This window comes from Crinia signifera, chromosome 5, assembly GCF_055691185.1.
Source record: "Crinia signifera chromosome 5, ASM5569118v1, whole genome shotgun sequence".
Classification (NCBI taxonomy): Eukaryota; Metazoa; Chordata; class Amphibia; order Anura; family Myobatrachidae; genus Crinia; species Crinia signifera.
Genome location: NC_139221.1, coordinates 208,819,408 through 208,835,263, shown reverse-complemented (window position 1 = coordinate 208,835,263; position 15,856 = coordinate 208,819,408).

The following is a 15,856-nucleotide window of genomic DNA, read 5'->3' as shown; positions in this document are numbered from 1 at the left end:
TCATGACATGTCAGGGTAGGTGCCTTCCCCCTCCCTCCTTCAGTTGCTGAGGAGGATAGTGCCGCTGTTTGTCCCCGGCTGTGCCCCCAAGCAGAGGCGGATTGATCAGCTCAGGGCTCCCGTCTGTACTCTGCTTGCTGAGTTAGGAGCTGGCCTGGCCAAGAACTGCAAGGAGGTTTAGGCTGTCACTGCACAGAAAAGAGAGTCTGAAGAGCAGCCAGCACAGCAGTTACACTGGCAGTCCCCACTAAACAGGTATGTGACCCAACAAGTAATCACTGACACAGCAGCAGAGGGTGGCACAGGGGTATAGGGTCAGGGCTGACACAGGGGGGGAAGGAGACATGGCTGACACAGGGGTAAGGGGACATGGCTGACCCAGGGGGAGGGGGACATGCCTGACACAGTGGGAGGGGGATAGGGCTGACACAGGGGAATGGGGACATGGCTGACACAGGGGAAGGAATGGCATAATATGTAATAGTCATTACGATGTATGGCATAATGTGTAATGGGAATCACGGTGTGAGGCGTAATGTGCAAGGCGCATCAGGGTGTGAGGCGTAATGTGTAATGGGCATCATGGTCTGAGGCGTAATGTGTAATGGGCATCACGATCTGAGGCGTAACGTGCAAGGCACATCAGAGTGTGAGGCGTAATGTGTAATGGGCATCATGGTCTGAGGCGTAACGTGTAATGGGCATCATGTGAGGCGTAACGTGTTATGGGCATCATGGTGTGAGGTGCAATGTGTAATTGGCATCATGGTGTGAGGCGTAATGTGTTGGAGGCATCACGGTGTGAGGCGTAACTCGTAATGGCCATCACAGTGTGAGGTGTAATGTGTTAGGGGCATCACGGTGTGTGGCCCACTGTAATGGGCATTATGGTGTGAGACGCCACGTATAATGGGCATCACAGTGAGGCGCAATGTGTAATGGGCATTATGATGTATGGCATAACATGTAATGAGCATCGTGGCATGTGGTATACTATGTAATAGGTGTATGATGTGTAATAGGCATTACGGCGCACGCACTGTCCCTGTTGTCCATATTTTACAAAAATTGTCAAGCCCTGGCATAATGTGTAATGGGCATTACGGTGCATGGCATTATGTGGAATGGGCATTACAGTGTGTGGCATTATGTGTATGGCGCGCACTGTACCTCTTTCTAGTGTGTGTGGGGGTAATGATTCATTCTGAAGTGTATATACATAAATAAGTTGCCTTCTATTTAGTTTGCATTGATGCCCAATAGGCCTTGATAGACACACCCAGTAGACTGTGATGGACATGCCCAGTAGGCGGTGATGGTCACGCCCCTCCAATGGTACACCCCCTAAGAAAATGACCTGTGCACGCCTATATACGGTCAGCAACCCTTTCTCTTCAATTATGTGTGAAGAAACATACCTAGCTTTAAAATCACTCTGATAATAATTTTATTTGTTTTTACTTGTAATAGCATGTGATACGTTCAATTGGCATGTCAGCTAGCTGCCTTGTGAACAGTCACATAGGTCCAATTGTTCCAGTCTGATTAGATCAGACTATTGGGTAACCAGATTAAATGACCCTCAAAATGTGCGCCATCTTTATTCATAGGGGTTTCTTTATCTAACAGTAACTTTAAGGTGATAAATGGGTACTTATGTAGTATCTGGGCTGCCGATTTCTAAATCGGGTACATCGCATCGCATCGCATAGCGAGCCACCGAGCCCGAAGCGTGGCGAGCGTAGCGAGCCCCGCGAGGGGACACAGAATACCGTCCCCTCGCGGGGCTCGCTTCGCTCGCCACGCTTCGGGCTCGGTGGCTCGCTGCGCTCGCCACAGGTTTATATCCAACTCCATGCCCACTTGGATAGTAGGGGTATGAAAAGGACCCCTTTTTCCCATTGAATTCCATGTTAAAATGGACTCAGTCCATTTTAACATTGATTCCTATGGAAAAATCGGGTCATCGCATCCGATGGTCGCATGCGATGCGATGCGATGCGATATCGCATCGCATCGCATCTGATTGTATGCCTTAACTTAAGGCATACAATCAAAAAATCGGCAGCCCAGATACTACATAAGTACCGATAAATGCAGTGGTCAGTGTTGGGCTGCGATTTTAATTTATTAGGACTAGATGTACTAGTGGCGCTATAGTGCAAGTGGCATTACTGTATGTGTTGCGTACAGTTAAACTGGCATTACAGTGTCGCGTATAGGCCCTTATTCAGGTTCATTCGTTCGCATGCACATACGCACGCAGTGCTACACTGCAAAACCGCTAGCACGCATCTTTCAGTCACGCCTATAAACTTGCCAACTCATACGTACGCACACATATCCCCAAAAAAGGTGTGGTCTACCACGGCGTGCAATCAGAAATGCTCGCACGCCCCACCACATTTCCACACGCACACGCACCACATTGTACGTCCGAACATGTTTTCTGTGCGTAATGTTTTGCAGTATACACTATTAAGCACGCAAGACACATGCACACACCACATCAATCAATGATTTCACGCTCCTCAATTAAGTGGGATGGATGTAGACTTGATTCAATCAGCAAACCTCATTACTCACGCAGACAACCCCTTAACCTCGTTGTTGTTTTCCATTAACGCATATTTGTACCTCAATAAAGTGTCCAATGTTCGATGTGTTGTTTTCTCATGACCTTTTTCTCGAATATGGTTGATTGTGTAGCGATGTCTATAATGAACACATGTTAGATACGCATATCACACACTAACAATATGGTGACACATGTCATTCGTCACAAATGTACAGACACACACTCATACACCTTTATGTTGTATCCGAATTCGCGTGAAATGACGCAGATATGCTATTTACATTTTCGCACTTCATGATCCAATACCGACTCGCCAATATTTGAGAAGGCTGGTTGATAGTTTGGCCACCATTGGCCAAAGTAGGGTCCGGAGTAGGCTGTGTGCTGGTCCCTGCCTGTGCTTGTGTTGGTCGTGGGTCAGCCTGCTTTTGCGTTTGCTACAGCTCCTCAGCTTGTCTGAGCCGTAGCATCAATACACGCGCATACTGTATATACAGGACATCTCCATGTAATGCATATTGTATGTATTTAAGTGGTTATGTGTACGGTCTGCGTATGTTAATTTTCGCAAACATATTGTTCTGTGAAGATGGACTAATAAAGTTATTACATGACAATTTTTGTGACCAATCAGACACCAGGCAAACTTATATATGTGCCTGCAATTAATAACTGCGCCATTGCCAAGATGTCTTCTGGAAGGGCACCATCTTTTTCCCTGAGGGAGCTTGTGGCCCTGGTTCGAGTTATGGACCATCGGCTGGGTGGCAGGGGCCCCTGTGTGTCCAATGCCGAGAAGCGGCGGGCGTATAATGCAGCCCGCCGGCGAATCTTCTTTCGGACGGGCGTCAGGAGGACCTTAGGCCAGGTTGAGCGCCGGTGGTCCGACCTCCGCCGAAGGCAGCCGGAGCTGCTATGTTCTATTCGCCGCTACATTAGCCGATGTGAGTATTTTGTCATTGCTGTAAAAATGCGAAATATTATAGTGTTTATATAGCACTTTTGTAATTAATATTTCGTTGTGCATTAGTCTATGGGTATATTATGTCTATGCTATGTCGGCCTATATATGGGCTGCTAGGTTAATATATGGTTGTGTAGTGGTATATATGGGTAGTGTGTATATGTCCATATATGGATGTACATTAGTGTGCATTATTTTGTTATCGATTATGTCCAATTTAAAAATGTCAACTTTCCCATATATATAAAGTTTTTATGTTGTAATCTATACTAAATTATTCTTTCCTTTTTCCTTTCATATTCTGCCACCATCCCTGACTCCTGAACCATCATGGCCATTTCAGCTCAGGCCAGGGCACGCATCAGGGCCCGTCAGGAGGAGGCTGCGAGGGAGGCCATGGAGCAGGCCAGAGCTGCACGACCCATGTCACCAGCCGCAAGCCCATCCACCTCCCACTCCCACACTTCATCCCCCTCCCCTTCCCCCTCCCAGTCTGAGTGGGCAGAGATTGTGCCACCCCCTGGACAGCACACCTTATCCCCATCCACCTCCACCAGCCACACCTCCTCCCCCTCCCCTTCCCCCTCCCAGTCTGAGTGGTCAGAGATTGTGCCACCCCCTGGACAGCACACCTTATCCCCATCCAACTCCACCAGCCACACCTCCTCCCCCTCCCCTTCCCCCTCCCAGTCTGAGTGGTCAGAGATTGTGCCACCCCCTGGACAGCACACCTTATCCCCATCCACCTCCACCAGCCACACCTCCTCCCCCTCCACCACCCCTCCCCCATTCAACCCACCACTACCCCCTTTTGAACCACCCTATTACTCCGCACCACCCTCCCCAAACCCCTCCCAAACCCCACCACACCCCAACACCTTGGCCATGACACCCATCCCTCCAGCATCCCTCCTTTTGGCTCCATCCCCCAGCTACAGGCCAACCACCACCAGAGAGCAGGATGACAATGGCACCCGTAAGTAAAGAATGTGCATAATGGTGACACCCCAAATGCAACACATTACCAAACACAACATACACATATGTGATGGCCACATCATTCTTTGTCCCACATATACACTGCAGTCCTAGGCTAACCTGTGGGGTCTTGTCCTCCTGGTTTAAACAGCACTGTCGGATTTGAATTGTGGTGTGTGGCCATGGCTCACCATGGCAGAAATGACAAGTTACAAACTTAGAAATCATCTTTTCCTTTATTTTAGAACAGTGTCTCCTATAGCAAACCATAATCTGTGCCAGTTTACAAAGGAGACAGTGATACAACAAACATGGTACTTACAGACAGTTAAAAGGCTGGAGGGCCCTGCTCAGAAGCTTACAATCTATAGGGGCAGGTCATAACATATCCTACAGTAGTGGTGTTGGAGACTTGTGGGCAAAGCTGTTATATAAGTGTAGTTCCCAGCATGATGAACCACATACATTTTCACAGTGTTCTTTTAATAGTGTGTTAGGCAATGCTGAGGCATGCATGACTCAAACAGCTGTAGGCCCATGTACAATGTATTTGTGCAATTGGTGTGGTCTTCACAGTTAAATTGCAACTTCTTAGTTTTGCCAAATATACAGCAGAACTGCATTTATTACAGTACATTTACACAATCATATTTTTTATTCTAGCCAGAAACTGAAGAGAAGCAGCCAGATGCAGAACTTCTTGTGGCCTTCATACACCTCACCCTCCTCTACCTGGCCACACTTGTTGCTCAACTGCAGGCTCTTCTGCATCGTTCTTAAATTTTTGTACAAATTGTTATTAAAAAATTAGCCTAATGTTATAAGTTGTGTGTGTTATTTTTACAACATATGCCATTCACCTTTTCACAACCACATCAGTGTAATGGTGCTTAGTCCCCCATAACCATTGTGAATACAGAGATAGTGAGGCACACCAATGTATGTGATATGATAAATGTTTATTTTGCTGTCAAAAATTATGTTACAAGGTCTAATTGCTCCATAAAAGGCCGAGCAGCTCCATTAGTGTGCAGTCGCCATCATACATGTGTACACACACCAAGCAGCATCCCGTAGGTGACCATTGACCTCGCACCACAACACCTTCATGAGTTCATCTACAAGGATAGGAAAAGGCAAATCATTTAGAAATACATACTAGAAACCAATCATCACATGCAAACTAATGCTAAGCATCACATATATATTGGTGCAAGTAAATACGCACAAGTTGTGATAATGTATTTCCATCTATGTTATATGGTGACACATCAATCTGCCAATGGAAGATGGTTAGTAGTTGACAATATGTTGTAAATGAATGACACTACACCTACCTGAAAAAGCGGGCCACCACAGAGTCTCGGAGGGTGTGTCCACGGACATTTTCAGGGTGTCTGTAGCGGCAGGGGGCAGTGTCGTGTGCCTCAGGTGGATGGACTTCCTCCTCGGGGAAGGGTACAGACCTCGTTACAGCTATGTTGTGTAACAAACAACACAACCCCACAATCTTTGCCACCATGGCTGGCGCATACTGGAGGTCACCACCAGTGCGATGGAGCACACGAAATCGGCCCTTCAAGAGGCCAATGGTGCGCTCCACGACTTGCCTGGTGCCGACATGGGCCGCATTGTATGTCTCCTGTGGGCCTGGTGTTGGTGAGCTGTAAGGAGTTAGCAGCCAGGGTGTGCATGGGTAACCGGAGTCACCCAAAATCCACGCATCACGTCCTTCCAACTCTTTCAATCTTTGCCATATCCTGGTTTGCCTAATGACATAGGAGTCATGGGCACTTCCAGGAAAGTTGGAGTTAAAGGCCAGGATCTGCATGGATGGGCCACACACCACCATCACGTTGAGGGAATGGAACATCTTACGATTACGGAAGATGTGCTCAGTACGTGATGGTGGCACAAATGGTACATGTGTCCCATCCACAACACCTATCACATTAGGGAAATCTGCAATGTGTTGAAATTGCAGCTTGACCCTATCCAGGCAATCCCGGTCTAATGGCATGGCCATGAAGTGCCCCTTGCGTCGAAACATGGCCAACATGATACGCCTCAGGATCCGACTGAAAGTAGGTTGGGAAACTCCTGCAAGCACTGCCACCACTTGCTGGAATGACCCTGAGGCACAAAAATGCAACACCGCCAACCACTGTGTGAGAGGCGGAATTGCTGTTGGGAGCCGGTGACTGCTTTCAAGATCACTCTCTATTAATGAGAGAGTGTCTAGGATCACATGCGGTGGTAACCGGTACCTTGTTTGTACCTCATCATCCGGCATCCCAAAGAGGGTTACACGTGTGCGGAAGATTTGGGCACGCCCCAGCCTCCTTCCTCGAACAGGTGGAGGCACACGGTCTGCCTGTTGCTGCACACCCACCGCAATGGCCACCATTTGCATCTGGAAGCAAAAAGGTATTGTTGACTAAATGACCAAAACACACACAGACACACACACTCACCCCACCAACAACACATCAAATACATACGGGCAGAGGATGCCTGTAGAGATCCATACTCAATCCTAGTCCAACAAAAAAGGGCATGTATTGTAAGATGACCATTACCACACAAGCATCACATAACATTACCATCTCCTTAAGTAACAATCCACCCAAGTTAGGTATGATTGCATGACGTACCCCCTAGACATTTTGTATAATGACAGAGCACTGTACTATGATGTGTGGCTACTCACCCAAAACATACTCCCACACCACAAAAAAAACAGCTGCAAGTGTAAACACCACACACCAATGTCCGGTGAGCTGTGATTTACCTTAATATAGTACTGAGGAAAGCAAGAATTGGGCACAGTACTTGACCACTAATCCAATCCTAAAGCCAAAATAGACAATACAAATAGCATTACAATGTGCCCCATTAACAATGACACCACTATAAACCATCAGTGCAGAGATGCATAGTAACATTACAGATGGAATGTTCAGTATGCATGGCACACCTTTAAGGCAAAATGTGTCATGCAATAGAAAGATTGACAACATAACACATGGCAATATTTGGTACTCTATAAAAATAGCAACAATACTTACACAGTGTGCTCCTGAAACATACGCCAATACCGTTGAACTATACATCAGGCGCAAGCAAACGCAACAATCGCCATATTTATAGGCACCCACCATGATTGCGGATAACCACAAAAATGATGCGCAAGCAAACACGCACTAAACACTGGCATGGATTGAGAATGACACATTCCAATTTAATGAATCCACAGTGCACATTACAACAAAAATAAATACGGGTGCCATGCGCTTAATAACTTACACATGTGAGGACGCCCCAAAAGATAGTGTTGGATAAGTTAGACATGTGGGAACGCACCCAAATAAAGTGATGGACGTTAGCAAACCTAAAGAGCCATGTTGCCAGGTTTTCACTGCTGCCGCACGCGTGCTCGCGCGTTTGTGAAAATTAGCTGCCGTCCGAAAAAAACAATTAGCACACGAGCCAGCCTACAAATGGACACATGAGTGCATAGCACATTTGGCAGCTCAATGAGTTCTGATTCAGAGGGAGACGTTACCTTAGACCACGAGGCTATCATAGAAAGACTCACTGCCATCACTGAAGCCCTCATGGAGAGGAGAAGAGGAGAAGAAGGGGAAGGCTCATCCTCATCCTCACAGCTAGCCATTCCAACACACTCTGCACATCAGTCCCTGGGTGCTGCAGTGGCAGGTCAAAGTGCTGGGGGTCCTACAGATGTGGCTAACCGAAGCCGCAACACCCCTTTCACTAAAATTGAATTTGGCATTTTAGTGCCTAAAGCCAGAGACCTCATTGAATTTGGGCCTAAAAAAATGAGCACCAATGCCAAGGATAAGGTGTGGCAACAAATCACCGACGACATCAATGCCATCTCTCCTCAGGCCCGTGATTGGCAACATGTGAAGCGCAGGCAAGTGTGATATGGTGTGTGTGTGTGTGTGTGTGTGTGTGTTGTTAAGTGTGTATGGGTGTTTTTGGTAACAATAACAAATGTAGAAGGCATGGGTATGTGGATGTATGTGCAGCTGAAAAGAGAGGTAGTATCACCACATGTGGAATGTGTGCAAAATAGTGGTAATGGTTACACTTTCAGGGGTGAAGATGACAAGGTGTTTCTTATGTGTAATGGCATGTAGTGCATGTGTAAATAAAGTAAATGTGTCAGTGTTACAATGCTAATGTAGTGTAATGCTTGGAAGAAGGTATGACATTTATATGGGCAGAAATTGAACCATGTGCATCATAACCCGGTGGACATATATAGACATGTTAAATGCAGACATATAGGTATCATTTTTGATTATTATTTTGCAAACATTTATGCAGGTGGCAAGATTTCAAATCACGCCTTAAAAGGAAACTGTCCAACAGATGGACAGCAAGCCAAAAAACAGGTGGGGGAAATCTCCCTGACCACCTCCAGCTTACGTCACTGGAGGAACTGGCCCAGGACTGTATTTCCCAGGAGGAGATTAAAGGTGTCTCCAGCATGGACAGTGAATTGGGGCCAGATGAGTTTGGCGCAGATACTGCCGGTAAATGTGAAATTGAAGTGGCACACTATAGATTGACAGGTGTATGTGCAACATCTGACATTTTCTTGTCTGTTGTTTCTTCACAGATGACAACACTGAGGCTGACGCTTCTGCTCCTCCACCACCACCACCACCATCAACAACTGAAAGTAATGGTGGTCAAGCAAAAACAGCAGCTGAGAACATTTCCCTTGCACATGTACTGCAGGACATACGTGAGCAGGGCCGCACCACTATGGAATGCCAGGATCAAATGCTGCAGGTGGTTGTGAAAATGGCACACAGTCTCGAGGGCCTCCACCATGAAGCCAGACGCTTCAATGACCATATGGCCAGTGAAGTATCCTCCACTCGGCCCACACCAGCAGCTTCGACCTCACAGGGTGAAGGTCAGAATGCACCCCCACTTTTGCGTACACGCAGGTGTGGTAGACCCACCAAAGGGGGAGTCCAGAAGCGACCGCGAAAATAAAATATTGTATTTTGTTATTTATTAGTATTTAATATATTTGTTTTACTTTCCATTTTTTTATGTTTCCCTTTTTGTGTGTACAAATTGTGTTACTTTTAATTTGTGTTTAATGCTGTAGTATATGCAAATAAAAATATACTCACATTGAGCATGCGTTGTCTTGTGATTTTACGCAGATATATTAGATATATGTTGTATATGTGAGTTGACACATGTCGACTCATGTTGACAGTGCTAACATGCTACACATGGCAGAGTGAAAATGTACATAAAGGTGTGTTAGATAAGGGCAATTAATACATGTGTTAAGTGCATTTGCATTTGTGCCTTACAATTCACCCAAACATCGTAATTTCAATGTGTCTGTTAGCTCATGTTTGGTTTGGTGATGCAACCTGAAGTGGAGCTGAGTTAACTAATTGGAACAAACAACCATTAATTGCGCACAATGGGGGTCAGGTGCTAATAACTTCCACATTTCGCAACTGTGTTTTAAGCGTACGAATGAGCAGTTCACAAGAAGTATGCTATGCGAAACTGAAAACCTGCTTTAAGTTTACGAAAGTTTGTGAGCTTGTGTGGGAACAATCCGTGTTGCAGTAATGCGAAACCAAACCCACCACTACAAGTGAACGCCCAGGTGTACGCCCATGTGTACGCCCCGTTTTGCTCATTATACTGGACGCGCCCATACAAACGCCTACATCACGCCTACTGGGTAATCTTTCGCTCGGACGGCAGAAACCGCTTGGAAGGTTGCTTGCGAATAGGAATGTAGCAGTTTGCACATGCGCTGTGCGTACACTGCACATGCGCAATGACAGTAGTTGGGTGATGCGTGCGTATGTGCATGCGAACGTGTCAACGTGAATAAGGGCCAGAGTGTATCGCGTATAGTGTAAATTTAATTACAGGGGAGGGGGGCAGGGGGTGCCAGAAACTTTTTGGCAGGGGGGAGCAAAATTTATAGATACACCACTGGACTGGAGGGGGTGGATCTAGGTGGTGCGCCAGTAGAGGGCTCACATTCAGCCAATAGGAGCCGCAGCATCACTTGTGTTGATACTCCTAAAGTTCCGCCCCTCTTCTAGAATACGGTCCAATAAGGGCTACGGAATCGTTGAGCAACACCTCTAGTAGCCGCCTACTATGCCGCTTTCTGACCAATCACATTCCTGTGTACCAGGTGGCAGATAGTCCCGGAAGTTGGAGGCTTGGCAGCCGCCGGATGCAATGCAAGATTTGAACCTGCACAGATGAGTCAAGGACCCAGCTCATCATTCCACCAGCAGCATGGGCACTGCCAAGGGCACCAGACAGGTCAGGGCAGAGGATGCCAGGGGCTGATGTATTGGGGTGCATGAGCCAGTAAGGGGGAGTAACATTGTGTGTGTGTGTGTGTGCGCAGCGTAGTCCTGTGTAGCCGACACTCAGCCTGTGTGTAGCACAGAGGGGCAGGTGTGTGGCATTACTAAAGGGGGCAGGTGTATGGCATTACTAATGGGGGCAGGTGTGTGGCATTACTAAGGGGGAGCTGGTGTGTGGAATTATAAAGTATAAGGGGCCTTCTATTATGTTTCATGGTGTATAAAAGGGGTATATGGTGTGCTACAATACATTCAAAGACCCCCTTTTAAGTGACCACACCCCCTATTTCTGGAGTGCGGCCCTCGAACATCTGCTGGAAGTATTAAGTGGCCCACAGCTGAAATAATTGCCCACCCCTGTGATAAGCTCACAGGTCTGTAATTTGCTGGGTTACACCCCTTTTTCCTTTTTTGAATATTGGTACTACCTCTGCTATTCTCCAGTCACTTGGTACTCAGAATCATAATACAGAAGGGTTGCTAATTCCTCCTGTAATTCCATTAGTACCCAAGATGAATCCCATCTGGGCCTGGGGATTTGTTTGTTTTGATTTTGCTGAGCCGCAATTTTATCTCATCTGTCGTGAAAGCAATATTAAGATCTAGCTTGTCTTCCCATTTGTGGTACCTGTATGCTCTACTGTTTTCTCTTCCCTAGTAAACACTGATGAGAAAAACACATTTAACAGTTCTGCTTTTCCCTCATCCTCTGTAAAGCTATTACCGTTGATATTGGTTACTGGGCCTATGTTCTCTTTAATTATTCGTTTACTATGGATGTATTTTAAAAACTTCCTGGGATTGGTTTTGCTCTTAGTGGCTATGCGCTCTTCATTTGCCCTTTTAGCTTATTTGATTACCCCTTTAAAAATTAAATTCCATTCTTTTTACTTACTAAATTCCTCCCTATTCACTTTATCCTTGTAAAATTTAAATGCTCTTGTCTTATTCTTTATTGCTGTACTTAATTTTTTGTCCATCCATGATGGCTTTTTCTTATTGAATTCACCCTTATTACCTTTTGGGATATATTTAATAGTTAATGATTCGAGCATTTGTGTTTCCCACATTTCCTCTGCATTCTTCCCCTCAAATAACACTTCCCACTTAATTTATTTTAAAGAGTCCCTGAATAATTTGAAGTTTGCTTTTATAAAATGTAATATTTTAACCGGTCCTGTATGTTGTTGTTTAGAGAAGTTGATTTCCAGTTTAGAGAAGTTGATTTCCAGTTTAGAGAAGTTGATTTCCAGTGAGACCATCTGTTCACTGTTTGCTAGATGTTCTATTACTTTGGTATTTTAAACTAAATCTATATTGTTTGTTAATACTAAATCCAATAATTCCCCATTAGAAGTTGGTGTTTCAACCAATTGTGTGATAAACTGATCCTTGAGTAAGTTTAGGAACCCACTGCTTTTTTGCTGACTTACTTGTCTCATTTGTCCAGTCAATGTCTGAAAGTTAAAATCCCCCTTAATTAATACCTGCCAATTATTCTTCAGATTTTTTTATTTGATTTAATAGTAGAGACTCATCCCTTTCATTAATGTTTGGTGGTCTTTAACATACCCCAATTAAAATATTATTAAATTTGGTTGTTATATTCAGTTATCTGTGCACATACAGTATTATCTTCAGCTATTCCCGAGTTTATTTCCTTCTCACATGGTTTAAAGTTAGTTCTTACAAAAAGGCACACACCCACACCCCTTCTATTTTTCCTGTCTTTTCTGAAAAGGGTATATCCCTGCATGTTTAAAGCCCATTCGTGTGACTTGTTGCACCATGTTTCTGTTATATCAGTTATATCATAATCATCCCTTGTGGCCACGGTTTCTAGTTCCCTCAATTTTCCTGGCAAGTTTCTTGCAAGCAAGCATTTCAGTTGACTTGCTCTTTTTAGGGTTGACTGTGTTCTTGATGTGCTACTGAGTTCTTACTAAATCTAGTTTTTCACACACCCCCCCCCCCCCCCCCCTTCTCCAACCTCCAATGTCTTGCAGTCCCGGTATCAGATTGCCCTATCTTTCTTTCTTATGATAGAATCCCATACCTCCACGCTCTGTCTTGTTGTCCCTGACTCCTTTGCTCACACTAAGCCTAATGTTCCAGTCCCGTAGATGCGCTAGAGGTGCTGGTCACATTCGGCCCAACCCAGGGCCGGACTGGGACCAAAAATAGGCCCTGGCATTTTGAGCACACAGGCCCACCAGACGTGGGCGGGACCTTGCGCGGCCTAGCCGCGCCGCAAAAAGGGGGCGTGGCCTCATGAAAAGGGGAAGTGGCATCACAAAAAGGAGGCATTACACATTATTGAACACACCGTAATGCCCATCATACATTGCCAGATACACATGCCCCACAGTGCCAGATACACATGCCCAACAGTGCCAGATACACATGCCCCACAGTGCCAGGTACATATGTCCCACAGTGCCAGATACATATGCCCCACAGTGCCAGATACATATGCATCACAGTGCCAGATACATATGCCCCACAGTGCCAGATACATATGCCCCACAGTGCCAGATACATATGCCCCACAGTGCCAGATACATATGCCCCACAGTGCCAGATAAATATGCCCCACAGTGCCAGATACATATGCCCCACAGTGCCAGATACATATGCCCCACAGTGCCAGATACATTTGCCCCACAGTGCCAGGTAAATATGCCCCACAGTGCCAGGTAAATATGCCCCACATTGCCAGGTAAATATGCCCCACAGTGCCAGATACATACAGTATGCCCCACAGTGCCAGGTAAATATGCCCCACAGTGCCAGGTAAATATGCCCCACAGTGCCAGATACATATGCCCCACAGTGCCAGATACATATGCCCCACAGTGCCAGATACATATGCCCCACAGTGCCAGGTAAATATGCCCCACAGTGCCAGATACATATGCCCCACAGTGCCAGATACATATGCCCCACAGTGCCAGATACATATGCCCCACAGTGCCAGGTAAATATGCCCCACAGTGCCAGGTAAATATGCCCCACAGTGCCAGATACATACAGTATGCCCCACAGTGCCAGATACATATGCCCCACAGTGCCAAGGAAAGGGAATAGTTACACTGACCTGGGAGCTGATCACCGCTGGGGGGGGGGGGTACTGCAGTAGTGCTCCCCCTGCACCAAGTGACTGCCTGCTGAGGGAGACTGCCTGGAGAGGGTGCCGGGAACACATGCTGTATGCAGGCGGCTTCCTGCTTGTATCTGCCGCCGGTGCATCGGCAGCTGACGTCATGACGCTGCAGCGTCACATGACGTGAATATGCTAATGACGCCGGGGGTGGGGGACGCGGCAGTGCAGTGCACAATGAAGGCATCAGCGGTGCTACTGCACCGCTGCAGTCTTTACAAGAAATCGGCCCACAAGGCCATCGGCCCTTCTGGCATTTGCCAGAAGTGCCAGATGGCCAGTCCGGCCCTGGCCCAACCTGTTTTGAAGTAACATCCGCAGTAGTTTCGTCAAGTTTGGGGAATCCACTGGGATTTGTTAAGTCAGCACTGGCCTGCCTCTTCCTCCCCCTACTACCTTTTTTAACTGACCCGGCTAGCTGGCTCACCCACTTCATCTTTTGCAAATACCCCCTGATCCTCCAAGTTTCCACCGTGAGGCGAAAGCTTTCTTCTACTTTGGCAATGTCCCTCAGCGTTTTGATGGTCTGCTTTAGATCAGAAATCTGGGCTTCCAAAGCTGCCATCTCTACGCCCTTCACACAGATGTAATCACCGGGGATCTTATGATCCAAGTGCGCTTACATCTGGCAAGATATGCACTGAGCGAGATTGCCGACCCCGCTCATGGACATATTAGGGTGAAGCTTTTTTAAGGGAAATTAAGGAGGTAGAGAATCTACCACAGCTGCTATATTCTATGTTATTATATCTACATTGTGCCAGCTAGCGCCCCTTAGACACACTGCGACAGCTAGGGCCTCTTAGACACACTGCACCAGAATTACACACACACCATACTACCCATTATACATTATGCCACACACTGTAATGCCCATTACCTATTATACCACACACCGTAATGCCCTTTACACATTATGCCACACACTGTAATGCTCATTACATGTTATTTCAAACACTGTAATGCCCATTACACATTATGCCACACACCATAATGCCTATTACATACTGGGGATTATTCTGATTCACAATCACTTCCTAATGGACAAAACCATGTGCAGTGCAGGGGGGCATATGTAACAAGTGCATAGATAGTTAGATTTGGGTGTTTTATTGTTTCTGTGCAGGGTAAATACTGGCTGCTTTATTTTTACATTGCAATATAGATATCTGTTTGAAGTACACCCCCCACCCAAATCTAACTCTCTCTGCACATGTTACATCAGCCCTACCTGCAGTGCACATGGTTTTGTCCATTAGAGAGTGATTGTGCCTTTCTGAGTGAATCAGAATAACCCCAATTATGCCAGATAAGTGCCACTTACTTAAATGCCCATTGCCACAGGTTTCTTGCTCTTGCCATGGGGAGATTACATGCTCTATGCAGGGTGGTTACATGCTTATTGCCAGGGGAAGTTACATGCTCGTTGAATAGTTGAGCGAGGAACACCGCCTCCTGCTGCTCCTTCACCTCAGAGGCGTTGGAATCTGGAAGGATGCACTGCAATGCTGTGCATACATGGTACGATTCAGTCACTTTCTATTTTATTTGGTCTATATAGTCCTGAATCGCACATGTACAGCCGCATTCAATCTGGTTTTGATCTACTATATCAGGCATGTCCAACGTTGGCCCTCCAGATGTTTTGAAACTACACATCCCAGCATGCTTTGCCACAGTTTTGCTATTACAGAATGCTAAAACTATTGCAAAGCATGCTGGGATGTGTAGTTTCAAAACATCTGGTGGGCCAACGTTGGACATGCCTGTAC